Consider the following 16,997-nt stretch of genomic DNA (forward strand, 5'->3'; position numbering starts at 1 on the left):
CGCAGAAAATGTTTGGAAACCACTGAGTTAACCTAAAGTGTTATGGGGTTCCATATGTGTCAAAAATAAGACGGGATGAATTCTGGAGGAAATCCAAAGATGCTAAAGTTTGTAAAGAAATGCACATTAGTTTCAAGGAGGACTTTTCTAAGGAGGACAGGCTCGCCCGGCTAAGCTGTGGCCCCTGGTTCAGGAAGCCAGGAACAGAGGCAAATGTCCATACCTGAAGGAAGGCTTCGCCCTGATCGACAATCGAAGAGTGGACCCTGAATAATTACACCGCCATTTTTCTTTCACTCCCACTGGTATTGTATGTTATGTTTGTATTTGTTAAAAGGGCTATCGCACTAAACCAGCTGTTATCTCATTCGCTCATCGTTCCTGAAATTAGTTTTTGCACAACTACTGTGTTTCTTTTTACTTTCACTTCACACTAGGGGTTTAAAAAATATTGTTAAACTTAAGGCTACTTTTCTTTATTGTAAGGAGCAAAAGGCAAATTGTTTTTTTCTGCAAGAAACTTATTCATCAAGTGAGGAGGGTAAATTCTGGAAACTTCAATGGGTGATAACATTTATTTTAGTTGTGGTCACATTCAGCTGGTTATGATTATGTTTTACAGATTCCCAGGTTCTTTGTTGGAGCAAATCAGTGACACAAATGGCCACTGGGTAAATGTAATAGTGGAAATTGAAGGAAATAAGATCATTTTGGTGTGTATATGGATACAATAATAAAGCGATAAATAGTATTTTTTTTGCTGACCTCGGAGTGATGATAAAACATTGGAAATTAAAATATTCCACTGATCAGGTTATTTTAGAAGATTTCAATGTAACTCCAGATGGATCAATCGATCGTTTCCCCTCTAGGGGGCAGCACCACATTTACGATGATATTTTTGTAAACTTAATCTCTAGTACAAATTTGACAGACTGCTGGAGAATTAGAAATCCTAATTCTAATATACTCCTGGTTCAATCCTTCTGGAAATGGCCAGATTATTGGTTAATCCCTCATAAAATGGTAAATAATATTCAAGCTGTGAAATCTCAGCGGCTCCTCTAACAGATCATTGTTCAGTCACCTTGTTTCTCTCTCTGAATAAATCTAAACCAGCTTCAAACTTAGCTTGGAAGTTTAATAGTAATCTGCTGACTAATGAAACCTTTTGTTCAGAAATCCTGAACCTCATTCAGGATATTTCAGTGATCAGATCTGGACCATCTGGACCCGTCAGAGAGCTGCTGATGTCATAAAGCTTCTCCTCAGTCTGATGGACTGTGGTTCTGTTCTGCAGAGCCGTGTTGGATGGAGGCTCAGTGGACCAGGTGAGTTCAGGTTGAGGGTAGATCCCCTCTGAGCTGCAGGTGATCCTGTTTCCATCCTGATGGATCCTGATGTCAGAGACTGGAGCTGAAAACAACATGAGAATGTAATAGAACCAAAGTAAAAACTCTCAAAACATGATTTGAATGAAATGTTTTCAAACGAAGATGTTCCACCTTCTACTGCAAGGTGAACAACACGTCTATAAGAGACACCAGGTGTAAATGCATCACACCTGTAACTGCCCTCATCATCAACCTTCATCCTCTCAGCAGCAGATCGCCGTTTCCTCTGGAGATCTGATCCTCAGACAGAGACGCTCTGGATCTGAAGCTCTCAGAGCAGCTGGAGCCACGATGGTCAAACCGTACAATCAGAGATGATTCACATTTCCATATCATGGCCACATTCATGTTCTTGAACAACCCTGGTAAAATGCAGTCCTGGTTCAGAACACAGGACATGTTGGTATCAGAATCTGCAATAAGACATGAAAACAGGTGAAAGTTGAGTTGAATGGTGCTGAGGAGGAAACCCAGATCCTCTGAAGGATCAGAGAAAAACCTGCCTGGAAACAAGAGCAAATAATCGCCATGATCCAGATGATGTTCACTGAACCAGAAGTTCTGGTTCTGATGGGAAAACGGAGGAATTGTGTAGTAAAGTGACCTTTTGAGTTATTTTCTTGTTTTTTTTACATTTGCTATTTTGGATTTATTCAATTTGGCTGTGACATATTGACATTATTTAATTTTGCTGTGTCATCTGTATTTTGGATTTATTTTGGGTTGCTGAGTTGCTGTGTGCTGATCTCTTTTGCGTATATCTATTTTTGCATATATCATTAAAAGTCTAGCTTATTTATAGTTTTGTTTAAAAATAGCAAGTAGATTTATTCTGTTGGCTTTTCAACAATTAACTGAAAAAGATTTCTTGACATTAGTTGGAATAAATAATTCCATGTTTTCCTCCGTCTCTTTCCGTTACTTCCATGCTCGTATATACACATGCGCAGCCATAGTGCACATGTGCACAAAGCTAAAAATAAGCCAACAAAAGGAACCAGAACCTGTTGCTAGGAGCCTTTTTGTTGTTTCAGCCCATAACGACGGCCTGATGATCGACCAGCTCTGCATTTTAGTCTGAATTAATGGAGTTCATGAATTCAACTCACTGAGCCTCAAACATTGAGAAGCTAAACTGAGAAAGGATAATTCTCCACAGTTTGGAGGCTCTGCTGAGATGTTAGTGAAAAACTGAGCAGAGCTCAGCAGACCCAAACTCTGGGTTGACCCACAGAAACAAAAGCTAAATAGAAACTTTTAACTGAGTAATTGGACGTAACCAAATTAAGAGGCTGGTGTCTGAATTATTACGCTCCTAAATTCAAGGCTGCAGCTTCGTTTCATGGTGAAATACAGGATTTCATGGAAATAAGAAGAAAAAAAGGGGAAAGTGCGTCTCTGGACTTTGCAGTCCTCAGTCGACTAAACCTGACGAGGTGTCGGCAAAACAGTTCAGTGTGAGGAGTGGGGCCCTCTAAAGAGTCTCTGATTTATAGGATTACTGGGAATAAATGAAAACAAAAAATGTGTTTTGGAAGATGCTGACCTCACTGTTTTAATGTCCCGGGTTGTGTGTGAGCCGGGCCTCTGCTGGACCAGAGGATCCATGTGGAGCCGTTAGTCTGAGACGTTTGACTGATTTGGGCTTTTTGTTTGTTTGTCTTGTTGTTTTGGTGGATGGTGAACAGAAAATATAATGAACAACCATGAAATGATCTGTGGATGTTAAACTGATGAATTTATGTTGTTGGTCACATATAAACACAATGTTCTTTGTTATATAGACCAAACGATCTTTCCCCCCTTGAGTTCAGCTTCATAACCTTTGAGATTGATTTGCATAATGAAGTAACTATTGAAGGGGCGTTGGGGGGGAGGGGGGGGTCCCATCAGGAAGCAGGAAACCAAACGGCAGTAAAGTTGAAATCAGCCAATTCACTTTAAACTTTAAGGGGTTCTGTTGATATTCACTGACACAAGTCAGTTTTTAAGAACATTTTGATTTTGGTGTGGCTTTAAAGGAAAATGATCTTGAATGTTTTTGCATTTTATGTTGAAAAAATAAGTCAATAAATGATTTTTCTCTTTGTCAGCAGGAGGAAATTGGGCCAGCAGCAGGGGGACCATGCTGACTCATCACTTCTGACCTCTCAGCTCTTAAAGCAGAATCAGAGGAAGATATCACTGCATGATTCATACAATCATGTCACAACTATAATCAGTTCAGTTCATAAGTTTCCCCACAAACAGGATAGAAAACCTTCAGCATCTCCTGAAGAACAATTATTGAAACAAAACTGTGTAATAACAACTCTTTTAACAAACAGTGGACTGAAGATGATGTGAAATTACAGGTCATCAAGGAAGGTGAACACTAACAAACTACTTCTTCCCTTACAGGAGGCTCTCCCCACACAGAAAGTGTGTTTTGTGTGGAGATGAAGGACAATTAAAGATCCATGAAAATGAAGACTGACGTGAACTTTACAGATTCAACAGTGAAGAAGACGACGTCTTCCAGACGGGACAATTTGACAGACTGAGCCCTTTATAAGAGTCACGATTAAAAACTGGCCGCCTGTAACTCACAGCTCACATGAAAAATAAGATTGAATGAATAAATTTAAAGCAGAATTGGTGAAAACAAAACAATATTATAATTATTTGAAAATAATGTTTATTTAAACAGCAAAATACTGATTTTTATTAAACATGCCATATTTTGTTGATGTTTGATCACCTTAATCTTAGTAAACACATCAGTTTGCTGACACAGGTGGGATGAGACACTTTGGGCCGTTTCTGGAGACACGGCGTTCCTGTGACTTTGGAGGGGGCGGGGCTACGGTTCCTCATGACCCTAGACGGAACGGTCCGCCATGTTATACCTTAGGATCCAACTGAGTTCTTGTTCTGGGCTGGGATTTCTACAACCCCAGCAGGGGGCCTGTTGGGAATAAATGATTCTGTGTTTTCCTGTATCTCTTTTAGCTGGTCCTATACACACACACACACACACACACACACACACACACACACGCACACGCACCAGGGAACGCTTTCTTTAGGCGTAGCTTAGACATTTTGCTGTGTTGCTCAGCAGGATAATGGACCTGTTCTGAATTCATGAATTCAACTCTCTGACTCGTCTTGAACCTCAAACATTAAGAACTTAAATGGACAAAGGATGATTCTCTTGTTTGCTCCTGCTGGTATTTTGATTATGTATCTTTAGTGATGAGCTCTAGATCTTGGAGGCTGGAGGGCCTCTTTGCCATCACCCTAATCTTTAGCTCCATTTTTCCCCTTCAAGTCAGAACTTTTGCTGCTCTGCTATAAAATGTAACTATTTCTATGAGATAGAAACGTCTCATTTGCTAAAAAACCTCAATCTCCTTTGAGTAATTTTGGATTTATCTGTTATATGGTGGGGAAGCAACTTCTGACATGTAAAAAAGTCACATTTCTTGAACAAGGCAAAGGAAAAATATACAAAAATGTTTTTGCAGATATAAATGTGTTTTCTGTGTTTTAATTTTCTAAATGTTCTCAGGAACAACAAAACCTGAATTGTGTGATTATTTCTCAGAGTGAGACGTGTTGGTGATTAAATGATCACAAAATAAGAGATCACAGAGTTATTACTCTAACTTTTAATCATATTTCAAAATCTCTTTATTTTCACTTCATTTCCAGTTTCATCCACACTTTGAAAGCAATAATCTGCTGTTAACATCTGAATAATAATACAATAATAATAATAATAATAGAAGAAGAATAAAAAGAAGTTGGCAGTAAATGTTTTACCTCCTCTATCAAAAGTCCACAAAAGGTAAAAGTACTAAAATTAAGAATCTCCTGGTTCTGATCATTTTATTCCTAATTATCACATATTTACTGCGAAACTATGAAGAAACAAATTATTAACTGTTAAAACACTGAACTATAAATGGATCCTGCTCCTCAGTTTTATTAAGAATTTAAATTATTCCTATAAAATGTCTTTAATCCAGAGTAACTCTGATGACATGAAGCTTCATTTATCTCAGAGTTTCTTCTGGTTGAAAGGAGGAAGTTTGTTCTGCTAAATGTTCTGATCAGCTTTATGATAAAACCACCAGAGGAGGAAGAAATAGTTTAGATTAGTTAGAGATGATGATGAGGAGTTTTCAGCTGTCGGGTTATTTCAGTAAATATTCAAAAATAATCTGCATTATTTACCCTTCTGGATTGATTTAATAATCATTCTGATTTCATCTATTAACTCTTAATTTCAAGCAAATTAAGAGTTAATACTGTTTTTTCAACGTTTTCATTTCTCTGTTGCTCTTGAAAATAAGACCTCAGGAACATCAATCTGCTAATTTTCCCCCCAAATTTACCATAAAATATATTTTAAACTAGATTAAAATGTTTATGTTTACTGAAGGATCTGTAATTAGTTTATCATATTTTAATTGAAAACCATGTAGACAAAATAAGCAACATTTTCCATTCTTGCTGCTAAATCATTTAATGGATGAACTCAAACATTAAAAGATTTATAACTTTTAATCTGTTATTTATGTTTTGGACCATCAGATTGGAGCAAAGTTTTATTCTATCATTAATCTTTCCAGAGTTTCAGGAACTGAAGGTGGACTGAACGCTGACATTAGCATTAGCTGCTACAGTTTTAACATTGAGATGCTATTTTAGGCTTGAATATCAGATTTAACTGAAAATAGAGAAAAAGATCCTATAATATGAAATGTCCAGAAGCATGTTATATTTTTAGCTCATTCTCAGTAAAGTCAGCTTTTATCATTTCTCTGATTTTCTGAATAAAAAATGTTTTAATTATTTTAGAATAAGTGCAATTTTATCTATTTATGTAATTTAAAACCTGCACTTTAAAACAAGCTGAATGTGAGACTCAGAGTTTGACATTTCCTAAATCTAACATGTTAAAAAACATCAGTAGATCTAATAAATGAGCACCGCCTGAGCCTCATCCACACAAAGACACTTTAACAGACAAACTGTGCTAAAAGTTAGCAAGTCAGAAAATCATCACAGCCACTTTGTCCTCCAGACAGAAACATGGAAGCTGTTTGTTCTCCATTTTTACTCCTCTGACTGGTGTTTGTTGGCAGCTGGAAAACAATTTGGTGCATTAAAGATTATTCAGATGTTTCTGAATACGTGGTGGATAAATATTTATTTATTACAGAAATGTACACATTTCTGCAGTTGCTACCCATGTGTCTGCATGTTTTCTCCTATTTTAGAGGAAATGTTAAACTGCAGCTGCAGCTCTGACTTCCTCCTGAAACCTCAGTTTTACAGATTCAGATCAGAGGAGTTTGGACGCCTCTAAGGACGCTGGTTTTACAGAGGCCTCAGTGTCTGTTGTACTTCATTACCTCTCTGCTTAAACCGCTGAAGCAGAAACGATACTTCAACGTTATGTCAAACTTAGAACAGAGAAACCCAACAGCACAGGAAGATATCCACATTGATGCTTTTAAAATCGATAATATATTCTAACATCATGATGTTACAAAAATATTAATGGAGCCGAGTTACAATTTCATCTTCATCCATCCAAAGAGAAAAACAACATCAGATACAAAATGACAGACAGGAGGAAATAAACAGGATGGAAACCATGGTCAAAGGTCATCATAATGACCTTTGACCATGATCCAGTTCTGATCACGATCCAGTTCTGATCACGATCCAGTTCTGACTGGATCATGATGACCTTTAGACTCAAACTGCTGCAGCTTCTGAGGATCAGCAGGAAACAGAGACGATTCTCTACTGTACAGGGACCAGATCCTGCAGAGAGAAGAAAGAATCAGAGATCAGATCAGTGAGTTTCCAGCTTCTCTCCAGCAGCAGCAGTCAGTGACGCAGCACATCCAGTAGAAAGAGCAGCAGGGCCTTCAGTCGTGTTCAGAGCAGCTTCCTCTCTGCTCTCATCTTAACGTGTTGCAGTGAACACACTGAGCTCCAAGCTCACACACCTACACACACTTTCAGCATCCAGTCTGCTTCCTCTGCAGGTTCCACTCAAGTCCACAGTGGAAACAAACTGCTGAGAGCCTGAAGGTTCACTGCTGCTCCAACACTGGAGGGATGGATTTGCTGCTGCTGCATTTAGACACAAACTGCTGCTGATGAACAAACATCTGCTGCTGGACATCAGCTGACTGAGCAGCATGGAGGCTGTCTGTCCCTGAACACATCTGGATGAGACTGAGGACAGGAGGACACATGTCCACATGTGAGGACTGGACTGGAGCAGGAAGAGCAGCTGCTGACTAAATGAATGATGGTTTGTGAAACCAGAGTTTCCAGTGGTTTCCAGGCTGCAGTCAGACTGATCTCAGAGCTGTGACCAACATCAACCTGATCAGTTGTTTCCAGGGGTGAAAGTAGTTTTAAATTCTTGGGGGTACTATGACAAAAAATAAATAAATAATATATATATAGCTCCCAATTGCGGTAGAGCAATTGCTCTATTGCTCTACCGCAATAGAGCAATAGAGCAATGGAACGACATAACCAAGTGGCGTGCATAGTGTACAGAAACATCTGTGCAGAATATGGACTGGAAGCTCCGAGATCGAAGTGGGGAACACCCCCAAAGGTGGTGGTTAATGACTTAGCTAAGATCCTGTGGGACTTCCAGATCCAGACAGACAAAAAGGTAATGGCGAACCAACCGGACATTGTGGTCGTGGATAAAGAACAGAGGAAAGCCGTTGTGGTGGATGTAGTAATACCAAGTGACCACAACATCAGGAAAAAGGAGCATGAGAAACTGGAGAAATACCAGGGCCTCAGAGAGGAACTGGAAAAGACCTGGAAGGTGAAGACCACAGTGGTGCCTGTGGTCATCGGGGCCCTCGGGGCAGTCACCCCCAAACTGGAGCAGTAGCTAAAACAGATCCCAGACATCAGACATCTCAGTCCAGAAATGTGCAGTTCTAGGCACAGCCAAGATACTGCGCAGAACCCTCAAGCTCCCAGGCCTCTGGTAGAGGACCCTAGCTTCTTTCTGTCCTCAGGGCTCTTCCTGTCCATATCCCTGAGGATGTTCTTCTGATTACAACCACCCCTTTCATGGTGGTCAGTCTGATATAGGGTGGAATGTTACATGATCCACTGGCCATCTCACCAGCTTCTGGTTTGCTTTAGTCAGGAACTGGCTTAAGCTGTTCAACACCTTGGATCCCCCTTCTTTCTAGCAATACACTATTCCTATCCAGTATTTGCTTCACAATGTCTGTTGATTCAAACTTTGGCTTCACCGCTGCGTTCACAGGCTGTTCCCTTGCTTTCACCCACACGCTCTGTCCCACACGAAATGGCACTCTGGGCGTCAGCTTCTCCTTTTTGTCGTTGGAGCTCTGCCCTGCTTCCTCCGTGGTGTATGGTCGTTGGTTGAGCTCCATCGTGGGGGCAGGTCTACCGGCCCGACGTCTGTCGTTCAGGGCCTGCCCAATCTCCACCGCCTTGGTGCTCCAGCTGTTGGTGTTAGCATTTTTAGCTATCCAGTTCTTAACCAATCCAATGGTGCGTTCGACTACCCTGTTTGCTTGTGGGGTGTATGGCGGTGAGTAAATTCGCATTACCCCAAACCTCTGACACCACTGGTCAACCTGTGAGTTACGAAAATGCGTTTCATTATCCGTACGAAGCTCTTTTGGGACTCCCAGGGCACTGCACACCTGCTCCAGCATGCCGACAACACTGCTGCCATTTGCTTTCCTGGCCGCTTTCATGGTAACGAATCCCGACATGGAATCCACTAGCCCTAGGAGGTACTTTTCACCTTTCCTCCCATTTACCCCCATGGGGCCTGCCACATCCATGCAGACTGAGCCCGAGGGGACAATGCTCTTGATGGTCAACCCCTCCATCCGCTGCCCTTGGTGGCCTGCGTTGTATTGACCACACACCTCGCAGCCCCTCAGCACGCGTTGGACTTCTCTTACTGGGATCCAAAGGGTTTTGCTCCACCAGTTCCTCACGTGTAGGTCATACGCCTGCATGTCCTAAGGCCTCATGCACGCCTCACACGACCTCGACCACATGTTCCTCTGGGACCTCCCTTCCCTTGGGAGTACTGTCTCACTTCTCGATTCCGACAAAGACAACTTTCCTTTGCTGGACATAGCTGTCCACCTCATCATTCCCACACCAATGAGCTCCCTCATGCGTGTGTGCTCTCTGATGCTCGACCTTGAGCTTTAGATGCATTCTTAATTCAGCAATCTTCTTCCACAAATCTGTGTATGCCACCGGCTTGCCCTTAGCGGTTTCAAATCCATTTTCTTCCCAAATGGACAGATCCTCTCTAAGGGCCTGGGCACAATAGTAGCTGTCTGTCACCAACCTTGCTTTCTTGATTCTTCTTTTCACAAACTCCAACAATCCTTCCAGTATGGCAGTCACTTCTCCAGCTTGGGCACTACCAGGGGCTTTTCCCTTCTGCCGACATCTCTCTGTGCCGTCCTGCTTCAGGATGAACCCCCAGTATGCCATCTGGTCCGACCCTTTTCTTGACCCGTCGGTGTAGAGTGTCCACTCTAGGTGTCCCTCCCTCTCAGGTATGGCTAGTGGTTGTTTCTTGGTGGTGGGTTGTGCAGGCCCGATCTCAAACTCCAGGTCTAGCAGTATGTCTTCCTATCTTCCCCACTGTGCATTAGTCACTTTGGTGCTTTCAACAGTCCCTTTTCTGAGGTATTTGTGAACCTGAATTTGTGTGATGATTAACTGGCTGTCCCTGCACCAGATCTTTGACCACACTCCAGTAACAAGCCAACACAACTAGCTCCTTTTCCTCTTGTGGGTATTTCTTCTCAACAGGGGACAGTGTATAGCTCCATCAGGTAGCTAATCCTCCATTCTCATTACTTACTCGGATCATGGCATCGTCGTTCTCACAGCTGACCTCGGCCACCAGTTTATCTGTTAAACTCCTTGGCTCCAATCTTACAGCTGCTTGTATCGCCTTTCTCAGTTCTTCCAAGTTTTGTTGATTTGCAGCCGTCCAAATCCAAGGTTTGTCAGCTCCTTGTTTTCCTTCTCCGTTTTTCTTCAGACAGGCATACAGTGGTCTTGCATATTTCTGATAATTCGTAATCTCTGACGTAATTACACAATCCTAAAATATTTTGCAATTCATTCTCCGATTGTGGGGGTTGAATGTTCATTAGTTTTTCCCTCTATCCATCCGAGAGTCCCAAGTCAGCTGTGACTTGGAATCCAAGATAATTCACCCGGAACTGTCCAAATTGACATTTCTTCAGATTCAATTTCAAACCTGCGTCTGTAAGTCTTTCAATCACTTTTTGTAGTTTCTCCAGATGTTGTTCTTCCGTGTCATCGGCAATAAACACATCATCAAAGTACACAGTTGCACCCACGTCCCCCAATACTTCCATCACTGCTCACTGAAACACGTTTGACGAATTTTTATATCCCTGCGGCAATCTTTGCCACACATAGCTTTTGCCTTTGTGGGTGAATGCTGTTTTACCTTGTGACTGGTGAGACGAAGAGAGAAAAATCCATTTGCTAAGTCGATGCAAGACTTGAACTTCTTAATGCGGAAAGTTTTCAGCACTCCTTGTGGGTTGATCAGACTAGCCCGGTTCGCTATTGTCCTTCGATTCAGGGCTTTGAAGTTGATGACTGGTCTCCAACCCCCTCCTGCTGATTCAGGTTTCTTCACTGCCTGGATGGGGCTGTTAGTGATGGGGTTGAGCTCCTCTCTGATGATTTCCAGGGCACTCAACTCTCTCACTATCTTGTCCATTTCTTCAACTGCCCCCGGATTCAGTGGGTACTGTCGAACAGGAGGGTGAACACCACCCTCAATGTGGTGAACAAACTTTGGTCCTAAATCCCCACAGTCGTTCTTGAATTGTGCCACATGCGCTGTAGATATGATCTCACACAGCTTCTCTTTCCCAGCCGAAGAGAAGTCACTGCAAGCTTTTGTTCAGTTATTGCTGGCACGTTGACAGGCTTATACCAGTCTTGTGTCTGGGGCCGGTGATGTGGGTCTGAATCTCACTAGCCTAGCTTTTAGATCGGTTAATCGTCGCTTCAGAGCGCGGTGATTTCTTTTCTTTTTGTTTAAATTTTCCAAATCTCTGACCGTGAGGAGGTTGTAGGGGCCCTTCACCCATATTATTCCTCTCCAAGTTCCATACGACATTTTTCCAACTTTTCCATTTGCAAATTTCACTGTTAGGTGTCCTATTGTTTCTAGGTCATTACGGGTCATAGACACCTCAGCCCCGGTATCCACTAGGTAGGGTACTCCTTTCACCATCGCATGGATCTCATCTCCCTCCCAGTAGGCATTGTCCAGGATGACCCGCGACCTTGAAGCCATTACTTCGGTGGCCCCCCGGTCCCAGCTTTGCGGGATTCCCGGAGGGCCCTTTTCTGTTCCAGGGTTAATTTGTTATATTCTTCTGGTGACAGGAACACATTCTTCTTTTGTTGGTTTCTCGTTGTTGGTTGGGCGGGAAACCTTTCTTGTGAGTCTTGGACTTTTTGTTGGGGCGCTCTGTTCTGGAAGCTGGATGACTGTCCCACGGTGGCTCAGGTTTGGATTCTTGTCAGCTGACTGACTTCCTTCTTCCTCTTTTCCTTGTAGAAATTTTGTTCCAGATTGTACGGTTGTACTGCTCGGTCGATCTGGGCAACCGTGGTTTCTCTAACCGGCATCTTAACGAAGGTCATTTCTCCCCTTCTCACCTTTGTTATTTCCCGCAGAGCCTGGATATATCTTGACGCGGTGAGGTCCTGTTTGAGGATATGCCAAATGGTCATCAGACAGTTTCCATTATCCAGTCATACTTTAGCTCTTCTGATCTGGGAATCCTCGTCGTCCATGTCCTCCAACACCAATCTCTCATAATGACTCTGAGCTGATTCAGGTCTGGGCAGGGGGTTTGTTGTCACATAAGTCAGCCACAGCTTCCTAGCCCTGTTGTGGTCTGTTGACGCTGTCACCATTGGCCATACATCCTTGAGGTAATCCTCGTTGTTTTCGCTTGCTCGTTTCTCCCGGACCAATGCTTTCAGCTTCTTAAACTCTTGGAAGGCTTCTTGGCTGGAGTTGGATCCTGGAGGCGAGGGTGGGGTGTTATTCGGAGCCGTTCTCGGAGTCTGATGGGTAGGCTCCGGTACAGTCACCTGCAGATCCTCTTCATCTGCTGACACCTCGTCCAGTTTTTGTTTGGATTCTTGTGCATACTTGAAGGAGGCTTTCTTTAGCCTCCACAGCATTACATCGTGCATAATCCCGACATACGCTGACCTAAATTTGGCAGTGAGGGGCTGGTAGGCTGCTAATATGGCGTAGGATGGTGTTATTAATATGTTAGCCCATTCACACATAGTTGCCTCCACCTGCAATGTGACTTGGTCCTCCAGTCGGTAGGCCCACTCTGCCGGGATCTCGTAGTCCTTCTGGCCGACCTCTGGAACATACGTGTGTCGTCCATCCTTGGCCTAAACAGGTCCCCAGGTTAGGTCTCTCGCCATCTTCTCAGACGCTTTTTCAGTGTTAAAGATCTCGGTCTCTTTCTTCTGCCCCCAACGTTGCCCATCCGCAGTGGCTTGTATTCTGCGACTGGTTGCCCGGGGCCGGAAAAGGCACTTTCCTCCTCTTGCTTCTCTTCCTCCAGGTCACTGATGTCCTCATACTGCGGTTGTCGAAGAGGTTCCTTCTCTGGGGAGTTCAGTGGCTGGATTTTGAATAGTTTCATCATTGCCGTCCCTTCTCCAGGCGTCAGTTTAATCCTTATGTCCCCCAAATCCAGTTTTTCCTGTTCATCCTCATATGGCTCACATACAAACTGTTTGATGTATTCCTTCGTATCAGACCCCGGTCCAGGTTGGGGTTCTTTCAACCTTATCTTAAGCTTCTGGACAACTTTAGGGCCCTCAGTCTGGGAGTGACTCAGGGATTCAGCTTTCCGTGCCGTCGGAGAATGTTTTTCCAACTTCTAGTGGTGGGCGGCCGATGCGTAGTGTCTTCTTCCATCTCGGCTGCCATCTGGACTCCTCGATCTCTCTGAAGTTGGTGCTTTCTGGGATCAATCACCACTACTAACTCCTTGAACCTGAAGAGATGACTGTGGTTTCTGGCTAGATTCATCACTCCTCTTTCAGTCATGGCCTGGGCCATTTCCCACGGCAGATCTGCAGACCTCAGTCCTTGCACGCACACCACAACTCGCCTCATCTCCTGGTTATTGGCTGCCATGAGCCCTCTCTCTATTCCATGCCATATCTTCTGCCGATAAGTCTCCAGAGTTTGAGTCCTCCTATCGTAGGCTTTGATCGGAACGAGGACCACCACACAGTAGGGCAAATTGTAACCATTTATCATTACAACACCCCCCTTGTTTTCTTCACTGTTGGTGGTCTTTATCAGATACTCATCTTGTTGGTAGTCCGGTCCCTGCTCTGGTCCTTAGCTGCTATCTGAACCGTCGGTTATGGATCTTATACCGACGGTTGGTGAATACTATGAGGCCGTCTCCCTTGAGGTCCCAAGGCTCTCCTGCTACTTTGTAGATGTTGGGCCCCGCTAACATTCCAATATGGGCGGCCTCTTGAGGCAGCGAAACCAACTCTTGAGTCATCCTTCGGAGGCCGGTTGTCTGGGTTGACTTTCTGGGTCGATGGCTCCTGTTTTCTTCCTCCTCCGAGTCCACGTCTCCCTCGTCGGGGCTCCTCCTCTCCATACCCTTCTCGGGAGCTGACCTCTTCCTTTCGATACTGCAGGCTCCCAGTTGAAAGGTAGATTCTTTCGGTCTTAGTGGGGAGAACTTCTCTGCTGCTTCCTTCAGGAGTGCCTCTGTCAGGGGATGGTGATCCTCCCCCATATCCCCTTGATCTTTCGAGGGTAGGACTGCTGGTATTCCTCCTCGTCATTGTCCAGAGTGAGATTTATTGTATGTGTAGTCTGTGGGCCCACTTTCACCTTTGGGGATCCGGCTCTGCTAGGGAATTGCGAAGGGACTTCGGCCACGCTGTCCGAGTCCTCTGGTTCCACCGCTGGACCCATGGCTTTTTCCCGCTCTCCAGTCCTCTTGTAGACTCTAAGTCGCCCCACCACATCAGCGCATTCTTGATAATGGTAAGTTCCTCTGGCATTCGGGTCCACTAATATTCCATCTATCCCAGCTTCCCGGGTGGCCGTCTTCACTATACTGTCATATTTTACGGAAGGACTGTAGATTGGAATTATCCTGCCCTCCGTCCATTTTCCAAGTAAGTCTGCTAGCCATTCCAACCACTTCTTGATTTCACTTTTCTTACTCACTTCAACGGGATGCTGGACCACCACAAGACGGGTTCCATAATAATAACGGGTGCAGTTGTAGTAGTCCCATACCTCCAACATAGTCTTCAGATGCTTGCTCAGTCTTCCATGGTCGGCGCCATAATGGTACTGATAAAACATCCTCTGGTTAACCGCAGTCCATGTTTCAAATCCTTCCCCATACAGAATAATCCTCACTGGGGAGGTCATGAACTGGGACTTAGACAGGGACTGTTCTCTGTCTCCACTCTGGCTACGCCCTCCTGGGCCTCGGTCACCACTTCCATGTGGGATTGCTTGCATCTGCTGGATGTACGACTGTGCGTCGTCCTCAACACTCATGTTTGTCTTTGTCCTTGAGTTGCTTGCTCCCAAAGCCTCTCTTAACGTTGTCGAGCAGGGATGGGTTCAAGCAGCTTTGGCTACTAGCTTCACTGTCTGGAAGTGGTCAGCTATCCTCAGTAAAAGCTCCCCTCACCCACACGCCGTGCAGTTACTGCAAGGGTGGTGACTGACAGCCTTTCAGTCACCGACAACTCTATCCCTGTAGAGCTGTCACCCCAAGCGAGCTATCCAGAACTATCCTCCTGTTTTACACACTTGGATTTCTTGGGCACCAAATTGTTATTACGCAATAGTCAGCCCATATGAAACCCATACCTCCTCTCAGACTCCAGCAGACTGACTACTGACCAGCTCTCCACCTAACGGGTCTGAAAAGCCTCTAACTCCTGAGTATTACTACAGATGAGAAGGTAGAGGACATTCTGTTTAAGCTTGGAGCAGAAGTTATGGCCCACTACAGTTAATAAAACAGTCATCTAAGTAACCTGTAGTTGCCTGATTTCATAAACCACTTCTGTTAACGGTAGCTCTTTCTCTGTTAATAACGTGCACTTGTTACAGTCTAGATAAATTTAGAGACTGCACGAACCCCAAGGTCATTATTTTACCAACACCAAAGAAACGTCTGAAGCCCCCTAATTACTAGGATCATGAACATTGCTTTTATATTAACCAGAAGAATTAATTTTCAATTGACTCAATTAATTTAACTGTCCACAGCATCAATTTGACTTTAATATTTTATTAGCAAGCTTTAGGATGAAAATGACATACAGCTTCTTCAATCAAAAAGTCAAGTGATTAATATATTTTAAAGGAATTTAGAAATCACACCTCCCTCCAGTCCCTACACTGTGTTACTGAACTAAAAGAGAGGCTTTGGGATGCAGTTCCACTCGTCCCCAGATGTTGAGTTGATCTTGGCAGCAGAAAACTTTAATATCCAGGGTTAGAAACCTGTCTTGTCATGGCAGAATCCTTTTTAGAATTGATCCAAAGTTGAACTGGTGAGTATCCTCCGTGAACTCAGTTCTTTATCCATAGGTGATCTTTGTCTATCCCCAATGTCCACTGCAGCATAGTTGAAATCTTTTGGGTTGAGTGTAGGGCAGTTGTCAAATCAGAACCCGGGCTGTGGGTAAAAGGATCTTGTTCCCTTCTCAAGCAGTGCGAAGTCTTGACCTTCCCGGGGTATCAAAGCATAGCCCTCAGATCCTGCATCTTCGTGTGGTCTTGACTCAAACACTGCGGAACAAAGAACCCCGGTTCTTCTTTCTCATGGATTTTTATACCCTCTGTATTTTGGTTGTGCACGCATCAGCGGCTTACACAATCCTCTATTCTTTCTGGATTTTGGTTTACACAATCCTCTTTGCACAATTTCCATTCTTCCTTTGGCGTCAGGAGCCTTCGGTTAACTGCCAACCTTTTACCTCACTAGACTCTTGAACTTCCTGTTTCTTTGAAATACTCTTGCTGTTCTTATCAGCACTCAACCTTCTGGTCCTCTGTATTTCACAACACTTCCTGTTTTTTCCATGCCCACAGTTCTTCCTCCCATTCAACTTCTAGTTGCGACACAGTATAAGAGATTTTCATTTAACCTGTAATCATTACTTTTATCCATTTATGATTTTTACATTTTTACTTTCCAACCAAAATCACATAACTCATAACCTTAATTCATAGTGCATTTAAAACAAATATTACATAAGTTTCAATCAATATTAAATCATAATACAAGATTACTTGTTGCCTCTAGGTTTCTGTGACCTGTTTTCTGTGTGTCCTGGAAAGATCTTAATCAGTCCCAACCAAGTTTCACGACAACAGTTAATTTAATTTCACATAATTATCGCGGTAGAAGCCATTTGTTTGTTAAATACTTAATGAAACATATTTACCGTGTT

At 43.4% G+C, this 16,997-nt stretch overlaps 1 long non-coding RNA gene across 1 annotated transcript; it reads right to left on the minus strand.

The window, feature by feature from the left end:
* Window positions 1–734: 734 nt before the first annotated feature.
* Window positions 735–1,753, minus strand: LOC106938634 (uncharacterized). Its single transcript, XR_001422666.1, has 2 exons — window positions 1,506–1,753; window positions 735–1,416 (listed from the first exon to the last, which is right to left on the minus strand). It is a non-coding gene; the product is annotated as an uncharacterized LOC106938634 (long non-coding RNA).
* Window positions 1,754–16,997: the final 15,244 nt, after the last annotated feature.

Source organism: Poecilia latipinna, unplaced genomic scaffold (genome assembly GCF_001443285.1).
Source record: "Poecilia latipinna isolate Pla-1442-1.1 unplaced genomic scaffold, P_latipinna-1.0 Scaffold2647, whole genome shotgun sequence".
Taxonomy (NCBI): Eukaryota; Metazoa; Chordata; class Actinopteri; order Cyprinodontiformes; family Poeciliidae; genus Poecilia; species Poecilia latipinna.